The 24,594-nt window shown below is 31.6% G+C and overlaps 2 protein-coding genes and 2 non-coding genes across 5 annotated transcripts in view; 2 read left to right on the forward strand and 2 right to left on the reverse strand.

Annotated features, from left to right (window-relative positions):
- Nucleotides 1-24,594, reverse strand: part of LOC143921569 (B-cell receptor CD22-like) — a 520,711-nt gene that overhangs the window by 371,898 nt on the left and 124,219 nt on the right. The gene's annotated exons all lie outside the window — the stretch shown is intronic.
- The window catches only part of LOC143921513 (uncharacterized), a 381,855-nt gene that overhangs the window by 59,001 nt on the left and 298,260 nt on the right, over nt 1-24,594 (forward strand). The gene's annotated exons all lie outside the window — the stretch shown is intronic.
- Nucleotides 3,059-3,130, reverse strand: TRNAG-UCC (transfer RNA glycine (anticodon UCC)). The gene has a single exon. It is a non-coding gene; the product is annotated as a tRNA-Gly (tRNA).
- On the forward strand, nt 7,663-7,734 carry TRNAG-UCC (transfer RNA glycine (anticodon UCC)). Its single transcript has one exon. It is a non-coding gene; the product is annotated as a tRNA-Gly (tRNA).

A 24,594-nucleotide genomic window follows, 5' to 3' on the forward strand; every position in this document is an offset into this window, starting at 1 on the left:
TTAAATTTATTTTTGTAAATGGAATAAATATCTATTCAAAAGACTTTCAGTCACCAGTTAGCGTTTGCGTTCTGTGGTATTGAAAGTAAATTTTAATAGAAGTATATATGAATTATTATTATTATATTTTAAATATTTTTAGACTATCCATGATGGAGTTTGTAAATTCGAGAAAAGGAGAAGAAAAAGACATTAAAATACAATTGATTTTAGAGTTTTGTATATTTTAAATTATTATTATTGATTATTGATTATTTAAAATAATCTGATGTATATATTATTAATATCTGTATTTCTGAATCTCTATTTTTCTGACTGAAATAAATAAGCATGGATACTGACTTTTTATTAAAGATACTGTCAATTTTTATCCTTGAGGGGGGGGAGGTTATTTGCAGATCTACGTATTTACTACAGTAAAAAATTCGAATTATTATAACTGATTGTTTCCTTCATATCTTATAAGCCAGTAGTATTATGTAGTTTTAACCGCTTAGACGCCCAGCCGACGCGCTGAGCGTATAATAGATACGGCTGTTTGCGCCTTAAGGCGCTTTGGGCAGCTAAGCGGTTAAGAGTACCATTTATCGGCCCGGCAAATAAAAAGAATGCCCCTCTCTAAAATAGCTCGTACGACAGATTTGGTTTTTGCCCGGCAAATCAAATGTCAAATGGGTTGCCAGTAACGAAAATAAAATTTGACAAAAAAAATACTGACCCTAACAACCTAATCTTAAATGAATAGGGCCAACCCTGACCTAACCTAACCTAACCAAACCCTTAAATAAATAATTGTTGGCTGCAAAGATATTACGATTACCCAGCGAAAATGTAACTGAAATTCACTGAAACGTCAAATTTTATTTTTGTTACTGGCACCCCGTTTGACGTTTGATTTGCCGGGCGAACGCCGATTCTGTCGTGTAAGCTATTTCAGGGATGTTAATTTGACATTTGTCGTGTAATTTATTTTACAGCCGTGCTAAAAATATTATCCCTATTTTTAATAGTCAAAAGAATATCGTCATACTTTGTATAACTAGCAGTATAAGCCAGCAGTATGGCTCGTTGGTTACGTTTATATTTAGCACCGAGACCGGCTACCGGGTTCGACCCCGTGCTTATCTTTAATACTGCTGGTCAGACTTGGATATTTGTGACTCCAAGTCGGTCGTTTCTTATTAGAGTTTACCAATTTATCTGATTTCATTGTTGAAACGGTTCCTCCACCAAATTGACAAAATTCATTCTACCCGCTATGTCACAAATATCTGATTTTGATTTATGTAAAAAATTATGTACAAGTCTAAATCCATAGATGTATCTATTGATTAATTAATTGTTAATTTCGTGCTCTTTAGCCTCCCGAAATACAGCGATTTATGTAATAATAAAAATGCTGCAATGTTTGTAATTAATTGTCTAGGAAGGTGCATTGGTGTCTACCTGTAAGGCCTTCCTGGTATACATATATCTATATATAATAAAAAATAAATAAAAAAATATAAGTTCCAATAGCAGTTGAGAACGAATGAAAATACATACATATGTATGTATGTTCGTTCGTTTCTTTTATAGAATTGATGGGATCTGGTTTCGATATGTTGTACGTTGGGGTGTTAGTTTCATGTCGAATCATTCGATAGCAAACGATGGTGCATCTTTCTTGTCAAAGACCCCATTAACATTGCATCTTCTGGGTAGGGGGTATGTATATGTCAGTGACGTGCCACGTAAAATTGACTTTTGACGTCAGAGGGGGTTGGTTACTGGAACTATTGAGTTTGAGGTGATGCTCTGGGGTTGATGCTGCGTCTCGATTAGTTGACAATATACGAGCTTTGGAATACCAAATATAAACACCACGATGTTTTATAGTTTTTATTTGAAATAATATATACATACTATATATTTTATATATACAAGCAAAAAAAATACAACGAAAATCATTGTCATATTCAAATTCAGTGTGTCAAACTTAGTAAAGATTGATTAGTCTGAACTCCGGTAGTTTTTTGTTGCTCAATGTACATGATCAATACAGGTATAATAAAATTTATGAATTGTATCTTTAAAATATTTCGGCGTTAATATCTTAGCGTAGTGTTTTGGTTCCGAAGCCAAACGAAAGGCCAAAGTTGCTTCATAGAATTTATTTGGATGCGGTGCATCCGCTCTAAAATCACCAGACAAATTGAACGACAGATTAACGGACGGCTGCATTAAATGCAATTCTCGTCTTCTCGAATGATAGATTGCACATCAGATGACGAGTAACCTTCCGATGTGCACAGATGCAATTATTAAAATGGTAATTATTAAAATTGAGTTGGATCTTTCAGGCGAGTTTAAATAAGGCAAGATTCGATAAGTTCCGAATCTTGCCTTATTAAACTCACCAGAAAGATCCAACTCAATTTTAATAATCGCATCTGTGCACATCGAAAGGTTACCCGTCATCTGATGTGCAATCTATCATTCGAGAAAACGAAAATTACGTTTAAAGCTGCCGCTCTGTTAATCTGTCGTTCGTTTATCTGGCGATTTTAGAGCGGATGCACCAAACCCATATTGATGACCAAACCGAGCTAAATGGCAAAGTTTGAAAATGATCAGAAGAGTGTGGAAAAGAACCCAAATTTTGTCATACGAAAAAATCGCAAGTGAAGTAAGAAGAGGCTAGTAATAAAAAAAACAAAAATTAGTGAAAAATGTTTCGAGTGAAGATATTAAATCGAAACATAAAATTTTCGAGTGCAAAAGGTTAAAATATAAAGGAGTGTGGCCAGAGTAACTATGCTAGAAATTAATGTATAATAAATAATATATAAATATAAAGGCAAAGCAAAAATGTTTTAGATATTTAGATATATGTATGTATGTATGTACTATGCATGAGAAATATATTTAATGGATTCATAATAAGGGCAGATCTTCTGAAGATAAAATATAGAGAATAAATTTAAAAAAGTGAGTTAAAATGAAATAAAATATTTCAAAGCAAATTAAATATTAAATTATATTTAAAAAAAAACAAATAAATAGAAAAAAAAGAAAGTGCGATGGCCGGGAATCGAACCCGGATCAACTGCTTGGAAGGCAACTATGCTGACCATTACACCACCATCGCATATGGCGAATCATCTTTCACTTTTAAAGTTGTTTATCGCAAATTAAATATTTCGCGATAGTATTATCACACGGTTAGATAAGATTCTCAATATAAAATGTATAACGGACTGAATTGGAAACAAATTAAATGGATACAAAATCGTAGTACTATGTATATCGTTTTAATAAACAGACTACAGCCAATCGTTCGGTTCATACCGATAAGTATGTTGCGTTTTAAAATTATAGTATCGTATATTTTTCCGGATAGTGCGACACAAACTTCCTAATATATACGCTAGTATTATAAAGCAGATATATAGAGAGAAATTCGAGTCTGGAGGGGAGGGGTTGAGGATCGGTCGATTCGTGCGTGCAAATTCGATACTGGTGTTTCGAAGTCTCAAACGGCGGGTTTTTAGAGGGGGGGTAGGGGATGGTTTGGGGACGAGGGGAGAGCGATGGTGTCAAATAAATAAGTTTTTGACAGGTGAAATCCCAGGACACGTTTTGCAACGATATCAATTACCTGTTCTTCGGCGCGTCTGTCGTTCGTATCTTTATCGCGGAGGCATAGCGCGCAACACCCCTACGGATAGGGGTGGGGGGTTTTTTTTTTGGCATAGCGACTCTTTCTCTCTCCCCCCCTTGTGATATATTTTACATAAGTGGTTTGGAACCGATACAAACTTTGCAATATCGATAAATAATATTGGCACCTTACAAAATGCGAAGAATATAAGAATGGTACGAGTGCAATGTATCATGCGTGATGTAATATTTTATTGTGAGGGGTAGGCTTTTTATGTTTCTATACTTGGATGTATAGAAATATCTGTTAAGAATTGAATATAAAATTGAATTTTAATATTCGACTTGATCTTAAAATAAACTTATTTTGGAAAAAATTTTAAATGTGTACTTTTAGGTAGAAAACCAATTTTATTTAAAATTTTTTTAGTTATACATATATTTGAATACAGTTTAAATGATTTTATACAAATTATGAATGTTAATGTAAATATTTACTTTTCAACCAAACAAATAAATTCAAAATTAAAAAGTACTAGTGATTTTACCCCATTTCGCTCGGTATTTGTAATATAAACCGCTTAAACATGGCTAATCTAATAGAAAACATTTGATTAAATTTATTTGAATAGTTTTATTTTATTTAAATTTATTTAAAAATTCATTTTTTTTTTATTGAATTGAAAGTCACGGATTCGACGAACCAAACAAACATCGAAATTATATATTTCGAATTCAAATGAAAGGAAAATAATTGAATTGTTGAAATCTAAAATTTAATTTATTATATAAATAAATATATTACTTTTTATATAAACTCTCTTATGTAAAATGTAAATATTTGATAAAACTATTTTTTTGTTAACGATGAAATGAATTTTTGTTATATGTATTTATCTTACGAAATCGACTAAAACAACGTTTGGAAAAAGTGGGCGAGTCCGTTTGGACTCGCTTTTTATCCCCAAGCTTTATATAAATGATTATATTCAATCAGCGGCGTGGAATAGTGGATAACATATTATGCTTTCGAGAAAAATGGTCACGGGTTCGAATCCCACTAGAGTCCTACCGCTGGCCAGACCTTCTTGGAAAATTGGCATTTCCATTCCTATCACTCTAGCTAATCTCAAGCTATTCAACGTCTTGAGATTCACCAATTTGATCATAAAATGCTGCAAAATTTATCCGTAGATGTCACTGTGGATGTTTGTATGAATTCGCATTGTATAAAATATCCGTCTTGAGCTGTACTGGTATAAAGGATCCTTAATGGGTTAGTAAAAAAATATTTCTCTTATTTACTGATTTTAATCATTAAATACATAAAAAGGTCTATCCAACTAACGATTTTCGATTTTATAACTGTACACTTGCGTTGTGCCCGATGAAATATAATCGCATGGGTTATGGCATATTAAGCTATTAATTTTATTAATTAAATAGAAATAAAAAAATGTGTCGGTCCTGTGTTTGATCCGGGTTTGGAGCATCCGATCTAAAATCGCCAGATTAACAGAACGGCAGCTTTAAACGTAATTCTCGTTTTCTCGAATGATAGATTGCACATCAGATGACGAGTAACCTTTCGATGTGCACAGATGCAATTATTAAAATTGAGTTGGATCTTTCTGGCGAGTTTAATAAGGCAAGATTCGGAACTTATCGAATCTTACCTTATTAAACTCGCCTGAAAGATCCAACTCAATTTTAATAATCACCATTTTAATAATTGCATCTGTGCACATCGAAAGGTTACCCGTCATATGATGTGCAATCTATCATTCGAGAAGATGAGAATTGCATTTAAAGCAGCCGTCCGTTAATCTGTCGTTCAATTCGTCTGGCGATTTTAGAGCGGATGCACCGCATCCGTTTGATCCGCATGTGGTCGTATTTTTTCATAATCGTAATATTTTATTTATTATTTATATTAAATTGTTTAATATGATAATAAAATGGTAAAAACTACCTACCTACCTACATATAAACAATATAAAACACCAATAAAAAAATTAATTAATTAAATACATTTTCAATAGATGGCGCTAAATGCTCAGAGAATTATTGCCCTAGAGGAAACATTGGTAGCAAACAGTATATATAGAAGTTTTTTGTTGATCTGCTATTATGTTCAATGTTTTACTGTGACGTACATATGTATGTATATCGAAATGACTATTATAGTACGGCGAGCGTTATCGCACACAAGCACACACATACACAGAATAGCGCTATTATATACATGATATGTACATATGTATGTATACAATCTAATGTTTCATCAATCACCATGATAATAGTAGACGTGCACAACAACAAGTAGGCGTCGATCTTCCAAAGTGCTACTTTATTATTGAAGGCGAAGTTTTTCCTTGTCGAATGTGTTCGTCCATATTATCAGATATCCATTATGCGGCTTTCGTATCGGCGATAAATAGCCCCATTCAACCATTTCGCCCCAGATATCTTTGTCGTTAGCTGACCCAAAATATTGTTCATTGTTGGCCAGATACGACGGAAAAGAGGAGAAACGAATCTTCAATAGTTATTGGGATCACACGATTCTGACCTACTTGTATTGAAAGTATGTAGATATTACGCTCGTGTAGCGAAAACACCGTCACTTTTGCCACGGAAGTGCATCGACCCAAAATAAAAACGCAAGACGGTGAAAGGCAAGCGCTCGTCAAACTTGTTTTTGATTGGTTTATTTGAATTATAACATGATTTATATGTAACTTGCGTGTTTTAATTATAATATTAATTCAAATTAATCAAACCAAAACAGACGCCATATTCTTTAGTGTTAGAAAACATAAGCCAAGTTCAGATCTGAAAATCCCCTCTGGAGAAAGTCTGAAATGGCAGTCAGTAATAAAATATTTAGGAGTAACGTTTGATAAAAGAATGAGATGGGCACCTCACATTGAGGCAGCGAAATGCAAGGCGATGCGGGGTATATCCTCAATATATCCAATATTTAATCGCCATAGTTCTTTATCAACGCTTAATAAAATAAAATTATATCGCGCGCTCATATTACCATTATTAACCTATGCTTCACCTGTATGGAATAACGCCTCGAATACTAACCTTTCCAAGCTCCAAGTAATACAAAATAAATCCCTTAAAATAATTTATAATACACCCATATATACTAACCTGAAAAAACTGCATGCTATATATAATATTCCGTTTGTTACAGACATTACTAACAAACTAACCAGTAGATTCTATGAAAGAATCACTAATAACCATACTAACACACTTGTGAAGAGTCTCGGTGATTACAACAAAATGTCTATACCCTTCAGGTATAAACACAGATTACCTAAACACAATCTGCTTTAGGTCATCGACTTTAGATAGTCTTTAATTAATATTATGTATTAGATTAGATTTATGTATACCACATAAATTACTTTGAAAAGAAAAACCTGAATTATTCCAGCATCTACAAACTTAAAATTCGATACAAATTTTAAAAAATGGACGGATAATATCTGTGCACTAAGCCATTGATATGTACATATGTTTGTAAAATGTATAAAATCACAGATTACACTTCACTTTAGGTCATCGACTTTACAGACTCTTTAATTAATATTATGTATTAGATGTATTATGAGCATTTATAAGAATTATAAATAGGTTTTTGAGCTCTTTTTCCTATTATGCTTTAGATTAACATTAGAATAATATAATACAGTGATTACTAACCAAATTAAATTAAAATTGTAAAATAGAAAATGATCAGTAGATCAGTAGCTATTAAAATAGATATAAGATGTATTGTGAACATAATTTCGTAATAATAAAAAGCATTTAAATATCAAAATCAAAATTATAATATTAACTTTAATGTGTGCGCTGTTTGGTTTTGCGATGTGAATTGATTGTGTTTTTTCAGTGGGTGTGTGGATTTGAGTTCTCGTTTAGTTTCTATACAGTTTGAGCACCGCTGGATTGTTAAAAGTGAGATGAACATCTTCATAAGTGGAAGATGATACAGTACGGGCGATGGTGGTGTAATGGTCAGCATAGTTGCCTTCCAAGCAGTTGATCCGGGTTCGATTCCCGGCCATCGCACTCTTTTTTGTTTGTTTTTTATTTGTCCTATCTTCTGTTTGAGTGATGTTTGTAATAAAACCAATTTTGAAATACTATTTTAATGTATAAAAGTTTACATAGTCTTAATGTAGTATGTATTTAATTGATAATAACAATTTTATCTAATGTATAAATGTAGTTATATATTTATGTACGCTATGTGAAGCAGGAATTTATTTATTATTATATATAATATAATGATAACAATAATAAGGTACAAAATTTATGTTACATATGTATCTATGTATATTTTTATGAATTATACATGTACTTTTTATTACATTGCATAGGAATAATATCTTATTTTAGAAATGATATTGTACTAGTGTTATTACCCGCTTAAACATGGCAAATCTAATAGTTAACGTTTTATTAAACTTAGTTGAAGTGTTATATTTTATTTAATTTTGTTTGAATATTAATTTGTTTTTATTTTATTAAATTGAACGTCACACATTCTTCGAACCAAACAAATAAACAAACATGCAAAGTCTCTTTCGAAATTATATATTAGATGTTGGTGATATGTATGTACATATGTACTTATGACTGTACATGTACCTATACATAGGTAATTATGTATACATATGTATATGTAAAAAATCATATTTATATATAGAAGTTAAATGTTAGAAATTAAAAATATTTAAAAGAAATACGTCGATGTTTTAAGATTGCTTTTAATTATTTTTTTAAATATTGATTTCGATTATTTTAAAAATGTTTTTTATAAATTAAAAAATACTATTGTACATACATATGAATTTACTTTATAATAATTGTTATTATTGTATAATTTTATTTAAAAGGCTATTTTTTCATGTTATATTACAGGAATTGTATCAAATATATAAATCAATGTGATCGAACGCGATCTGAGTGAATTATATGCTAAATTTATCATCATCACTTACAGTCATTTAGCATCCATTGTCTTTCTAACTTTCGTTTCTCCGTTTAGAGTAACTCTCATCCATCTCACCTCATATATTTTTCTAATTGCATTCTCCCATCTCCTTTATAGAATTCTTTACACCTTTTTATATTCTTTCAGGTGACATTTGAGTACTAATTTTGGTACTAATTTTTCTATCGGCCATTCTTCTACTTCGCTAATATATGTATATATGTATGTATAATTGGTGCTAATTTTACAATTTATGTGATCGCTATTATAATTTCCGCGATTGATTACGTGATAATTTCTTTAAAAATTTCATAGATTCGTTCCAAATGTGTAGCATAATTTCATCAATATGTATGGAGATACATTGTCGATTTGGAGATACATTACTTTTGATCCTCAACTCACCTTTCATAACCACATCAAGACAGTCGCTGACGTTTCCATTCGTCGACTCGGATTTGTCTTGAGATATGCTAGGATATTTGCCTTCCCACTTGTGAAAATCAAGGTATAGTATAATGCGATTGTGTCGAATCCGTATGAAGCAAATTACATATAATGACTGAGAAAGTGCAAAAAGTATTTCTTCGTTTCCTTTATAGGAAAGAGTATGGGAATTACCCATATCTCTACCTTATTCCTTTTCTTTTGGACATTGGGTATAATTCCCTTGAACTTCGGAGAAACTTCTCATTAATTCGTTTTGTTCTCCATCTTATATGTCGTAATACGTCATGCCACTCGTTGCTGAAACAGTTGTAACTTTATGTCTCCAATAATTATGTGCGTGTTAGACATCATCATTTGATGGTAGTACCTCCTGTTCGTACAGTTCTTTATCGAATGGCTTCTATTCCAAGAGATATCCGACTTTTTAATGAAATCGTTGCTTCTGATGTTTTCCACCTCAGTGAGCGTAGGTTATCTGTCTGGTTTCTATTATTTTCTAGTCATTATATATTATACATTGTCATCATTATTTTCATAATTGAATGTGATATATGAGTGGAATTTTGATTTTATCTCTTCCATTTGGGCCTCGCAGTGATGTTTTGTATTTGCGGCTGATTCTTATATATTGGTGTTGGCTATGGGTTCAAGACATTCCCTACTTTATATTTTATTATTTGATATTTTTACTTTATCTGCTATTATTATAATGCTATTGTTTTTTTTATGATTATGTATAAATACATGTTTTGTCGGTGTATACATGTATATATTTTTATTTTTATCTCTCTCTATTTTTTCGACCATTCTGGCGCATTGGGGACTCCTTTAATGCCACAATGGTCCAAGTTTAAACGTAAATAAATAAATAAATTGCTACTCGTAAGCAAAAGTCCCAGATTACGTGGATCGTGTATCAAATTTACATAAAGGTCAGGAGGGGGAGGGATACTGTTACACATGCACGAGTTAAAATTTGTATGAGAAGTTGCAATACTTGCTATCATTTTACACGTTCATTTCTGGAATTAATCTACCGCGTAAAAGAAAGGTTGGGTTTATATGAGTGCAATGATTGACGTCAGATTGCAGTAGCGAAATTCAGTAACATCCCTATCGAAAACGAGGCGATGTTCAAAAATCATACGTATTTTGCAGTCGACTAGTACTACATATAATACTACTGCAGCAAACATGTGTATTGAAATAACGAGACATCACTTCATTTCAACTAGAGTTGCACGTAACGAACACAACATGCCACGTGTACTCGTATTTTTATTTTAAACCGTACAGTCACGAACATCGCCATACTTTATAAAGCGAAATATTCGAATGCGACATATTTTTTTACATTTCATTTTTTTAATTCGAAACTAACAGCGATCGGTATTCGTTCGTAGGAAAATTCTAACTACAGAAGATTGGTTTACGGAAATTATTATCGTTTCCACCGGATATATTGGTATTACCTTGTTCAAATTGCAATACGATGTCACACTGCGTTTTGCCAAGCGCTGTATACTACATAGTTATATAGTTGACATTATCATGCCACGGACAGGTTTCATGTCGGAATGTATGCATATTCGCTATATGTATGTACATGTGTTCTTAAACTTTTAGTGAAATGTTGAATATTCAGACTGGTATTTGGTATACATATGTACATATATACTTCGATTCGTTCATACACAAGTATATTGTATATAAAAATGTTTTATTGTACTAGTCGGTGTTTTACGGAAAGTTTTCTATTTACGATCCTTGCCTGCCGTTACTTGGGGGGGTTGAAAGTTAACAAAAAAACCTTCAGAGTAATTCGAGCCCTTTCAAATATGTCTGAGACTGTGTAAATCAAATTTGATAGTTCTATTTTGAAAACTGGAATGCTTGGTGTCGCCCAGTAGTTTTTGTATGTGAGAATCTTGGGCTTCGAGCCTATCTGAAATTCATTCTTTGGCAGTGCTTTACAAATATACTGCTACAGGCCTCCTTTTAAAAAAAATCTTATCTTGGTGCTTTCCTACCCCCTCCTTTTTTATTTCATAATATAGTACGAACACATTTTTAAATGTATTAATAGAAATAAAACAATAAAATTCTTCTTTCAACTCAGCAAGCGGTCACGTCACAACTGCTTTGCATATTATTTGCCGAACATTATTTCAACCATATCTATCGATATGCTTCTGGCAAATTTAGTGTCTCTTATTTTATGCATTTTTTTAACATTTTGCAAATCTGTAAGAAGCATTGTACGATGCAAGCAATGTATATGATTGCACAGAAACTATTTTCTTGAACGTTTGCTATTGTTTATTAAACTGATCTACTTTACTTTGAAAAAATATATGGGTTTACCAACGTAATCAGAATGCATAGTTTCAAGGTGCCGTCTTCATTTACTTGGTCTTATACTATCTGTAGTCAAAACTTGCCATGACATCTATTATATTACTTATGAATCCTATTGATAAATCGCATGAATCGTATTTTCTTGTCTTGATATTTCTACTTCTTTGTTCCCTGTCGCTTATATTCTTAATATTTTTACTTAAATTACCGTCAGGATCTTCACTATTAGTGGATTTTCTCTTATTACCAGTCAAAAATAACGTGCATTTCAGGAACAGATTTTGATGTTGCGCTTTGAAAATTCTCTTAAAAGTATATATTATTTTATTTTATTACGTTATGTTATGAACTAACTTTTCACGCCTTCTCTCGTACTACATAGTCCACGGCTTTCAGTTTGGAAATCGATCTACATACATATGTCAGTTATTTCCATGAGATATTGTATGAGCAATAGCTTACTTTTAATATACACTATTTAAAAATGATGTTGGAAACTTCGACCATATTTTTAAACATTTTCGCATGCATATAGAACGTATTTCAATTTTGGATTTTTTGGAACAAAGACCCTTTTTTATTTCCGGTATTCAATTATATAAATGTAAATTATGTCTTCTATACAAAGAATAGAGTAAAATTTATTTGTTTCTTTATAAAATAGTTACATACTTTCGCTAAAAAGTAAGATCTGTAAATTGTAGTTACAATAAATCTGTTTCGCTAAAAAATAATTTAAAAATAGGTTTATGTTTTATTTTGAGGTAGAATTCGGTGTGATTTACGTTGGCATTAAATCTGTTTATAATCGGCGGTGACCTTTAAATTCAAAAGTTTAATTTATTAATCGTAAAAGTACACATCCATTGTTGGGGTACGCGAAGAATTAAATTAAAATATCAAAGCGTTATATAAAAGGAAAATATTATTTCGGAACGTAAGCGGAAATGTTGCGGAAATTCTCCATAAGAATTTTATTAAGGAAAACTGTCACAAAAAAATAATAGAAGGGATTTGAAGCTACTAAACTAGGCAGAAGCCTTATCCAGAGGGTATAATCAGATACGTAGGAAAATCCGAGCTCATTTTTTAAGCGCAGATAATTCACGCCGAAATAATAACCGTTATATTTAATTTTGCTTCATTCCGAAAACACAGAACAAAAAAAAATCATAAATCATCGCAGAGGAGGAAACTCGCCCTTCGAATATTTAATAATATCGGTTTTTCAGCGGAGAAAAAAAATGAAAGCAAAGCGAATTTGTTCTAGTTTTCATAGCCGAAAAGAAAAATGAAAGCGGCATGAAAAGCGGAAACAGTCTTACATGCGGCCCGTTGCTTGTAATTTGCATGCTGCCAGTAATAGTCAGTTTCCGGTGAAATAGTACAATAAAAACCTTCATCGTGTATACCTACACAAAGTCTAGGATACTTAATTGCGTTCTATTTACAAGTCTCGCATATCCGAATGCGAATATTCAAATGAGAAATTATTTTTCTCCGTATTTAGTAGGTATGCACTTATAATATTATACAATATACATACAATGTAGAAGTAAATATCTCAATTTGCGTTATGTACGAGCAGACCGACTTCAATTAAAAATTGCAACCCCGCGACGGATTCGTAATTAAAGGGTGAAGTTATGACTTTATTAATATTATACTAGGGGTTTTTATTGGGCTTTCGTCATTGTGAGAGAGCATCATAATAGTGAATCGTAAATCTGCAAACTGTGAACAATGAATGCAACTCTTGCACTTCCACTTCGTTAAAAAAATAAACAAAAATGAAAGAACATCCTTTTAGATTTAAGGTTTTTAGGTTTAATTAAACGTGAAATTGCATAATTGTGCGCGAAAGACAATCCGAAATCCAAATACTACCTTGACAATCCGAATACCAAATAATCTACATTGAATTAAAATTTATTCACCGTATTTTATTATATACATTTTTGATTTTGATTTTTAAATGCTTTTTATTATAACGAAAATATGTTCACAATCTTATATCTATTTTATTAGCTACTGATCTACTGATCATTTTCTATTTTACAATTTTAATTTAATTTTGTTAGTAATCATAGTATTATATTATTCTCATGTTAATTTACAGCATAATATGAAAAAGTGCTCAAAAACCTATTTATAATTCTTATAAATGCTCATAATACATCTAATACATAATATTAATTAAAGAGTCTGTAAAGTCGATGACCTAAAGTGAAGTGTAATCTGTGATTTTATACATTTTACAAACATATGTACATATCAATGGCTTAGTGCACAGATATTATACGTCCATTTTTTAAAATTTGTATCGAATTTTAAGTTTGTAGATGCTGGAATAATTCAGGTTTTTCTTTTCAAAGTAATTTATGTGGTATACATAAATTACCTTGAAAGGAAAAACTTAAAATTTTATACAAATTAAAAAATGGACATACAATATGTATATGTGCACCGGAGCCATCGATTTATAGTTCGAAAATCATAAGCATGAAAAATATGACTGTAATTTTAAAGTATGATATTTTTTTGAATGGTACTTTTAATGACTTTCAATCTCAACTATGAAATAATAAAATAAACAGAGGTTCTCTTTGTTTTTCATAAAAAATCACGTTTTTTACTTACTAAAGCAGTTTTACTTACGATTTTTATTTACCAAGTTTGACTTTTGTTGTTAATGAGATATGAGAGTTTGAAAAGTACACAATTTTTACAGATTCTTGGCTCTTGCATTCTTTAACTAAAATCAAGTATTTCTGTGCTAAAAGTGAGTATTGGAATCAATATTCAGATTATTTTTTCTAGTGGTTGTGATATTTTATTGTTTTAAAATACTTATAATACTATTTCTAGCGAATTTCGAATTTAATTATTTTCCGAATAATATTGATTATTTTTCGCTCCTGTAATTTTTTTGTTGCTTAGTGTTATTTTTATATATTTTTTTTTAAATATTGCATTCATTACATTGCTTTCTCTATGTTTCTGTTATAAAACAAATATCTGATTACTTATGTATAATATAAAACGAATATATTATTCTGCATACATATTATTATATATGTAATTGAGAGAATACAGACTAAAGGGGCATTGGCAGGTACATTTGTAGATGGGTGATAAAATAACAGACGATTGATGGATGAAATAGTGGTTGAATGGTACCCGAGACAATATAAAAGGGTGCAAGAAAACCCACAAGGAAGATGAGTGAATGAATTACAAATATGTGTGGGATGAGATGGACGAGAGTTGTCTAAAACAGATACGAATCGAAGCGTGTTGGATAGGCCTTCATCCAGCAGTGAATGGGGAATGGCTGTAAATGATGACGATATAAGATATTGTTAGTGAAAAAAAAATAAAAGGAAATATGTTCCAAGTTTTCAGCGTAGGTAAGTATAGTATAAATAATTTAACGAACGAAACTTTTAGAGTCATTCGCTAAGGGATAGCTCTTAACCTGTATTATCCGCGCGGCCGTACTTTTTTCTATTATTAATTTTTAATGACGCCCAAAGTGTCGTGAGGGGGAAATCGGGTTGTGAGGGGGTTATCATCGTCGACCATTACGAAAATAAATAATAGCAAAGCCCGAAACAACTCCACACAAAAACCCCACCCTGATATAACGAAGTAGCGGTATAACCCCTGTTAGTTTGATTGGTAGTCGCGCGCCAGCCGATAAAGTCAGACGTAATCAGGTGAGTTCCTTTCAGAAAAATAAAGGAAGTTAATTAATTGTTCGGCATTAGCTCTGTCTAAAGTCTGGGAAATTTCTTTTTTTCTTTAAAAATATTTATATGTTTGTTGTAGGCGCGTATCTGATGATTAATGCGAGCGCCGATACGATCTTCCGGCGACGCTAATGCACTCGTGTATCGTTTCAATTTTTCATACTGCTTCCGTTTCTAAAGCTCTAATTATATAATGAGGGTTCCTTCGATAGCCTTTCTTAAAGAAAGTGGTGTAATGATGCAATTTTTCAATTATAAAATTAATCAATGTGTCGTACAGAAAAATATTCGCACACCATGTTTATAAACAGGGACCCGAACCGTTATTTTTACATACCTCCTTTACGTTTCACATGGCTTTTTACTTTATCTATATACGTATTAACAATAGATGAAGCTTTGTGATCACGCGGAAATTCGAACTCAAGAGTTTTTTCATTCCAGTTCAGTAAAATAAAAAAAAATATATATACATATATATCTATATATATAGGTTCAGTTCCGGTTTTCGGTTATTTGGTATTGATATTAGCAAGTAAATGTAAATATACCCACACCGTCTATAGATCTCTTCATACAGCTTTTCGCTATAATTTATTGTGATCATATACATAGCCAGTAGCGTGGTCTAGTGGTGAATGTTGAATTATTTCGTACTTGATGTTACGAGTTCGATTCCCGCTCGAAGTCTCGCTGTTGGCCAGACCTTGGTTTGTCGAGGTCGATCGTTTCTTATCAGAATTTGCCAATTTTTTCTGATTTTCATTGAAACGATTCCTGTAAAATTGGCGTTTCCTTCCCAATTTTCTGTTGCGAACCTTTAGTTATTGTTATATCTTAGGTTTCACCATATTGCTCACCATAGATGTCTCTGTGGTTGTTTATCGAATATAAAATTCGTATTGTTACATGAAAGTTATTCATCGTTATTTATCGTTTTAATACGATGCTAGTAATATCTGACCATAGATGTCAGATATTGTTTAGATTTACATGTAGCTATGTATGTAAAAATTATGTGGACCAGGAAAGCGCATTTGGGGTTTACCTGTTAAGCTTTCCTGGTATATTTGTATATATGTATGTAAAAATATGTAATTAAAATGTCAAAGAAGAATATTGCAGCTTACACTGCGTAGTAGAGGGTGGAGTCTGATGTAGCTTAAATGCAGATAAAATACATTTTTTTTATTCATACTTGATTGACTTTCTCTAGGCTTACCAACTTTTCATCGGGTCCTGCTTTTAGGGACAAAAGTGCAATAACAGTTTTGAAAGAATCTAGTAGTTTGTTTTATTCTAGAATTTTACAGGTATGGGTGTATTTACTCTTACTTTTCCATTCACAGGTGTTTGAATCGCGCACTTTTGATAGTCAACTTATAATGTGTTCATTGATATCTATGATATATGTACATATAATGAGTTCATTGACAACTCGCGAGCTTCACATATAATTGTATTTAAATCGGAATCGTTAATAGAATCTTTACTGAAAGAACAGTACTGAAGGGAAGGTATCATATTTGCATAATTAATTCGGGTTTTCTTCGTCTATTTCGGGTTCTAACAAGTTGACAAATTTGATCATATTAGCTCCATTATCTGTTGTAACAGAGCAGATTTGTTTGATATCGATATTATATATTTCTAAAAGTTTTAAAAACATATTTTTAATATTCATTCCTGTATGTTTGTCCATCAATTCTATCATTAAAACAGTATACATATTAATTTGACAGAACCGAAAAAAATATTGGTTCAGTGTCGGTTGTCGTTCCTGCAAAAATATTTTTTTTTCCGGTTTTCGGTTTTTGGTTCGGTTCCGGTTTGGGTGCCTGCTTATAAATGCTTGCGTGATGGGAATATAATATGTATTTTACTATTTATTTATCAAAATTATTCATTTTTATTATACCATCTAATTCAATGTATTTTATATATTGCAATTTCTTTTCAAAATACTTGTGATAGAAAATGTTCAATAAAAGTACATATGTATAGTAGAAAAAGTTCAATAAAGGCTTTGACTTCGGGTAAGCTATTATGTTGGCTTGCGTTTCATTTTGTTTGCCTTCATATGTTATCGGTTAAATAATAATGTATATTTACTTTTAAAATATTATATGTACAATATATTGAAAACATTATAACATAAAAATTATTAAGAAATCTATAGAAAAATATAGAAAAGATTGTTTGAGATTTTACAACAAATAAAAGGAGTTTTCTTATAATTTATTTTTATAATAAAAGCTCAATGAATTTTTTTACTCAATATAATATTTTTTATGTGCATACATATAGCAATGACGTATATATGTATGTATCTAAACATAATTAATACATTATAAATGCCTCTTTCTATTTTTTTATAATATTGTATTTGTAGATAAACATGTATAAAAAATGTATTGAAAATTTCAACTTTAAAGTTATTGCATTTTTAAGGCGTCTTTATTTCGCCAAGTATTTCACATCGTGTTTCAAAGAAAAACGACGACAAAAGTAAGTTTAAAGCTCGGATAATATTATTTTAAATATTCAAAGACACATAGAAAGTTCGAAGAATGAACGTTAAAATATACCTCGTGAACCAATATTGGAGATGAAACTATATTTGGGGTTATACTTTCAAAAATGAATATTAAATTTAATTTTTAAACAAGATGATTCGTAATATAATAAAGTTTCATCTGAAAAATCATGACTTTATATGCATCGTAATTTGTATCCCCAATCGATGAAAGTAGTGATAGTTTCTAGTGAAGTAGCGTTCCATCGAATATATATATGTATGTACATATATGCTGTCACAAGAGAAGCGAGCTGAACCGAAGGAAAACTCTCAGGTGAAACTCTGCGTCGGATTCATAAATAAATAATAAATGCGAAAAGAATAGTAGAAGCGCCTCAAACGTCGGAAATGAGGTGGTCTTGTTGGCGCGATCGATCAATCATGTTCGGAAAAGCGGTGGCGCCGATACCTGGACGCGAGTTTTCCGCGAATTTTCGCGGAGACGCCCATCCATCATAATCCATCACGGACGACGATGGGAAATTGGAAAACATTTCTGGCGGTCGATCCGGCTTGTTGGTTTATTCGGTTGGGCGCGAATTCAAATTTCGAATCCGATGAGTGTGTGTATTTTGACGGCTTATATCATTTTTTTACACCACGATCTAAGCCATAGTTTCAAATACATTTGATATACATATGTACATATATTTCCATTAGATAATGAAATAGTAGAAGTAGTAACTAGTTATTTATATTTAGGTCAAACAACTGACATGTCCGGTAGTAAAGAAGAAGAAATAAAGATACGTATGAAATTTAGAATGGAGTGCATTTGGACGAATGAATGTTGTATTTAAATAAAAAATGCCACTCTGAAGAAATGATCTTCGATCAATGCGTTTTACCAGTGATGACGTATGGATGTGAAACTTAGACATTGAACGCCAAAATGCTACACAAATACTAATACAAATACTAATACAGAAATTAGGAATATGTGTGGGGTGAGATGGATGAGAGTTTAGCAAAACAGAGACGAGAGGAAGCGTGTTAGAGAGGCCTTCATCCAGCTGTGGATAGTGAGCGGCTGTAGATGATGATGATGATACATATAAGTATATGTACATATATGTATATCCATATTGAAAAAACAGGGGGAAAATGATCATTGATCCTATATGCTCCAAATATTCAGTCTACTAAAGAGGCTTTCATTCTGCAGTTAATGGCAAATGAATGTATGTAAATGATGATGATAATATGTATGATACATATCATCTATATCATTTAAATAATGTATCATGTGAACATTATGTCATATGAGTCATTTAACTATTACATAAGTTTTATAGCTAATAAATTAATATGTAAATATAATTGATATTTTCAAAACTACATACATTATATAATACTTTATATATGTTACAGTTGAAGTGTTGGGATATATTCTATCTAACCTGGTACCAAACACCGTTATAGTTGAAGTGCATTTTCATTTGTAATATACATATGTACATATGTATATTCCGTCTAACCCACGTATGTTGATTCATATGGCGAAATACATTCCAACTGAAAATATAGTTCAACTATAAGTGAGATGAAGATGTTAGGTTTTCGTGAAAATGGCATTCAACTAGTAAATTGAGTAAGAAAGTTTTGAACACATTTATTGAGTTATCGTTATACGTTACTTATTACCTTTATTCGTAATATCTAGCAAATATTAACGCATTATTGCATTACAAAGCATTCAAAGTCAAATTTCAATTGTTATATTACAACTGGTGGACATTATTGATCGCATATTTGCGCTTCTAGAGGTATAATTTACTAATTGAATTGTATTCGAATTGAATGACCTAAAACGCTAGTTGGAATATACTACCGTAGACTGAAAAAAAACTTCGACTGCAACATATGTATGCATGTATGTATATGTACATATGTACATTATACCTATACTAAATATTTTCTATATCATATAATATTAAGAGTCATTCAATTTAGATTATAAAAGTCTCAAATAATAGGTCTACTTGGAGTTGATATAATATATTCGTTATGTAATAAAATAAAAAACTTTTTTAATAAAGGCTTAATTTTATTATATAATTTTGAAAGTCGTATTTCAAATAATTGATATTTAACTTATTATTTTTATCTCAAAGACTTTGGCGAAGATATAACTTAAAATAACTTAAATTATGAATTTATCTAATGGAAAATATTTTGACTTTACATTCTTGTGTATATACATTTATGTTCGTTCAAAAACTCAATACAATTTAATGCGATGCCACATTTATGGTAATCTTTGTAATAACAGTTCCACTCAATGCAAATTTAATTGAATTTATATGGTCATATTTTAACGGTTTGCGTATTTCTATTCGGTTTGAGTCAGTTTAAGTGAAATTTCCTGTAAAAGATACTCCGTAGTTTTACCTTTAGAAAGCATTAAAATTTTCACCTTAATAGAAAACAGAGGGTGAAAACAGTCTTAATGGAAATTTATTGATTTGGAACTTTTAAAAATACTTCATTTAATCACAGCAATATATGTATGTATGTATTAATTCAATGTGGAAACGTGCATTATATGTATATGTACGTATATTTATATTAAAAAATAGAATACCTAAACACAATCTGCTTTAGTTTAGATCGTCGGCTTTAGAGAGTCTTTAATTAATATTATGTATTATATGTATTATGAGCATTTATAAGAATTGTAAATAGGTTTTTGAGCTCTTTCTCCTATTATGCTGTACATTAACATTAGAATAATATAATACTACGATTACTAACATAATTAAATTAAAATTGTAAAATAGAAAATGATTAGTAGATCAGTAGCTATTAAAATATATATAAGATGTATTGTGAACATAATTTAGTAATAGTAAAAAGCATTTAAAAATCAAAATCAAAATATTAGAAAATAATTAAATTTCAACTCAATCTAATCAGGTAGCGACTTTATCCAAATATGTATGCAGTCTATTCGAGATTTAATACAGAATTTCTCGACACATCGAATACGGCCGGAATATTCGATTCGATTGCCAATTTTAATTAACCGTAACCGCTTTTCAACAGCACTTGTGCATAAAATCGAACCCACACACAGCACACTGAACACTTGTGAAATGAACATAGGGAACGTTCGTATACAAAGCCTACACTTGTGTAAAGCAGAATCACATTTGAATCCCTTTACGTACGAATTACATGTATGCATTTGTGTTATATATGTACATATAATATGCATACGGAGGGTCCCGTGCAACAAATTAGCGTTTGGACTTTGCGGACAGATAAGGGTATTATTCGGGTTGCAGTGTGTAAACCGGAACCGGAAACCGGACTGAATCTCTGGACGTATTGTGCAAGCGCCCGGATACGGATCTAATCCGGAACCATCGTTTAACACTGACACTGACAGCTCGGGAGTGCAAAACAAAGGATGTGCTATATCACATTTTGTGTTTGTGTGTGGCGTTTTGAGTGAATTGTGTATTCGATTGAAGATCGATCCGGTTGGTCGGGAAAATTTTGCAAATCTCTTATGCAAATACCGAGTGTTTTCCTTTGCAAGAATTCCCGAAAGCGCCCTTGGAGATTATCGCCCCCTAACACCATTTCGATGATGATGGTACAATCTCCGCCATCAATGAATATTCTCATGTAAATATATGCTTACCGAACGAGATTCCGGCGAATCTCTCCATGGGGTGGTGGGGTGGATAATTCGTTAATGTTTTACTTAAGTTTTAATTTATACAAAAGCGGAAGTGTATTTTGGCTGTTTTAAAATGTTGATCTGTACACATTTTACTGACGCATTTTTATTATGTAGTGTTGTGCCCGTTAAATTTCAGAGGGTGGTTTTATAAACTAATTGCTCATTATTTCAAAGGAAGTTACAATACGTATAATAATGATTAATCGGAATCAGAACTGAAACAGAAATCGGGAATCGGAACTGAAAACGGGATTCAGAACCAGAGCTGGAGTCGAAATCAAAATCGGAACTGAAACCGGAACCGGAGTCAAAAGCAAAATCGCAATCGAAATCGCGGTTGAAATCGATATAATAGCTAAAATTTGTTTTTTTTTTAATCTCCATACTTGTCGATGCACTCGCACATACATACATACATCCTGTCCGTTTTTATATTTTAGTAGTTTTGTGCCCGATGATATATCATCGCATGGGTGTTGGAATATTAATTTATTAAATAAAATTTTTTTTAAATAAATCTGTTGGCAGTCATGTGTTTTTCTCAATTACCTAAATATATTTATTATATTCTATATTATATTCTAAATATATTTATATTTAATTGTTTTATATGAAAAAAAAGGTAAAAACTACCTATGTACCTACATGTAAACAATATAAAACCCCAATAGAATTAAATTAATTTTCAATAGATGGCGGTAAATTGCCAAGCGGAAAAATTGGTAGTGATCAGTATATATAGAAGTTTTTTTCTTTTGTTTTTTCGTATATACATACATACGTATTCTTATATACGTTTTGGCAGTGGTTTAGCTGTGACGTACATATGTATGTATTTCGAATCAAAACGACTATTATAGTACGGCGAGCGTTATCTCAGACAGACAGACAGACATACAGACGGAATAGCGATATTATATATGATATATTTCATTTTTAACACAGGCATATATAAATAGGCCATGATAGGTTGCCTTTACTCTTATGGTAAACAATAGCTTAAGCTGCGGCTCTGAGATTTTGTTTTTGATAAAAAAAAAAATGGAAGTTTCCTTAAATATTTATAGTATAATGTGATTTGATACTCTTTATAGTGCTTCGAAATATGTTTCAATTAAAATTTAACTTTGTACCAGTAATTTTCTGAAGAATTTTTTAATCAATTAAGCTTATATTTAAGCCAATATTATTTTTGGCGATAGCCTTGATTTGAGGACACTATTAATATCGTTATGATCCAATATGAAAAATGAAATGAAATACCTATAGCAACTTTGCTACCTTTAGGAACAAAATATCTGCTTTAGATCATCGACTTTAGAGAGTCTTTAATTCATATTACGTATTAGATGTATTATGAGCATTTATAAGAATTGTAAATAGGTTTTTGGGCTCTTTTTCCTATTATGCTGTACATTTACATTAGAATAATATAATACTATGATTACTAAAAAAATTAAATTAAAATTGTAAAATAGAAAATGATCAGTAAATCAGTAGCTATTAAAATATATATAAGATGTTTTTTGAACATAATTTAGTAATAATAAAAAGCATTTAAAAATCAAATTGGAACAACATATGTAAAATATGAGTAAAAAACATTTTGAAAAGCCCCTTAAAGTATTGAAATATATACATATAATGAAGCATTCTAACATCTGATAATTTCAGATTAAAGAATATCCCAACCGAATGTAATGATCAATCTTGATGTACATATAATAGACATCGAATTCAAAATCCCATTTAGACTTGACTCTGCAAGTACATATATTGATCACCGTAACTAATGTGGATTTAAACTACATATGCAATAGTATATTATTGATATGTATATCTAGGGAAATGTTGTATATACATACATACATATTAAATACATGTAATACAATACCTCAACAAGCTGTTCATATATACAGATGTTTACAAATGGACATATATCGGAAATGGAATAAGATTCCTTCTTCATTTTGGTGCCTTACATAGCATTGATCTAGCTTAGAACTACAGCCAATTGATATGCTTTAAATTGTGGCTATATAATGATGTATTTTACATTTTAGATAATTTAGTCAATTATTAAATATTATATAACATTATTATCAAGCCTCTATCACCATCTTCATGATACTGAAACAACGTCGACTAAGTTTGATAATAAATAACGGAGTGATATTTCGTTTGCTTACCCAACAATATCAGTTCTGATGAACGAGCTCTAACCCTTACCGCCATAATGAGACATGTTAATTCCACTATTTGCAGAATGTTAAATTACCCCCAAGCACGACACACAATACACAATCACCACCAAACACACAACACACACACACATAAGGCTTTCAGCTCGTCTAAACACCGACTGTCGACTTTAAATCAAACTCGAATTCGACTATAGGACATCTGTGAAATTACGAGCCTCGTTTCGGCAGCTTAATCGGCAACGTAATAAAATTTAAAAGTCATATTTGTAAGCCGAGGCGGTGTTAGTCGGTAGCTGCGAGACCTCCTACTCCGAATAAATCTTTTTTTATATCACCCCGTTGCTGTGTTACTTAAAATTTATTCATCCTTTTGCCCCAGTACAAAATGGGGCGGCGGAAATTTCACCTATTTAATCACGCCCCCCTCACCCCACCCATCTTACATTTTTTATGTAAACAATACAGTCCCCGGAGAAAGGGCTCGGGGATTTTCGAAAGGGTGGGTTTTTCCGAGGGGGTTGGTTCGGTTGCCGCCCCGATGTGCTTTACACACTTTCCTCCGAGCCGAACAAATTAAACGTTAATCTTTTCCGGCTCAGTCTGCTCACGTTCGTCTCTCGTGTAATTGAATATTGAGAAATGTTTAATTGTCAATTTTTTTTTCATTGTAATGCTACACACGTATGCTCGTATTATTCGTATCTTATATGAATTCAGCGTGTGTACGGTTTGTTTGGGATTTATGGTGTATGTGGCGAGTGCTGGTAGTTGCGACAACTTATTCAGACGCTCATTATGGTATGAATGCGCATGCGGTTGCACCGAATGCATCTTGCATTTTAGAAACTCGTAAATTACTGGAATTGTGTTGCAGGATTGCTGGTACGGCGGTCGCTGTT

This window comes from Arctopsyche grandis, chromosome 13 (genome assembly GCF_051622035.1).
Source record: "Arctopsyche grandis isolate Sample6627 chromosome 13, ASM5162203v2, whole genome shotgun sequence".
Lineage (NCBI taxonomy): Eukaryota > Metazoa > Arthropoda > Insecta > Trichoptera > Hydropsychidae > Arctopsyche > Arctopsyche grandis.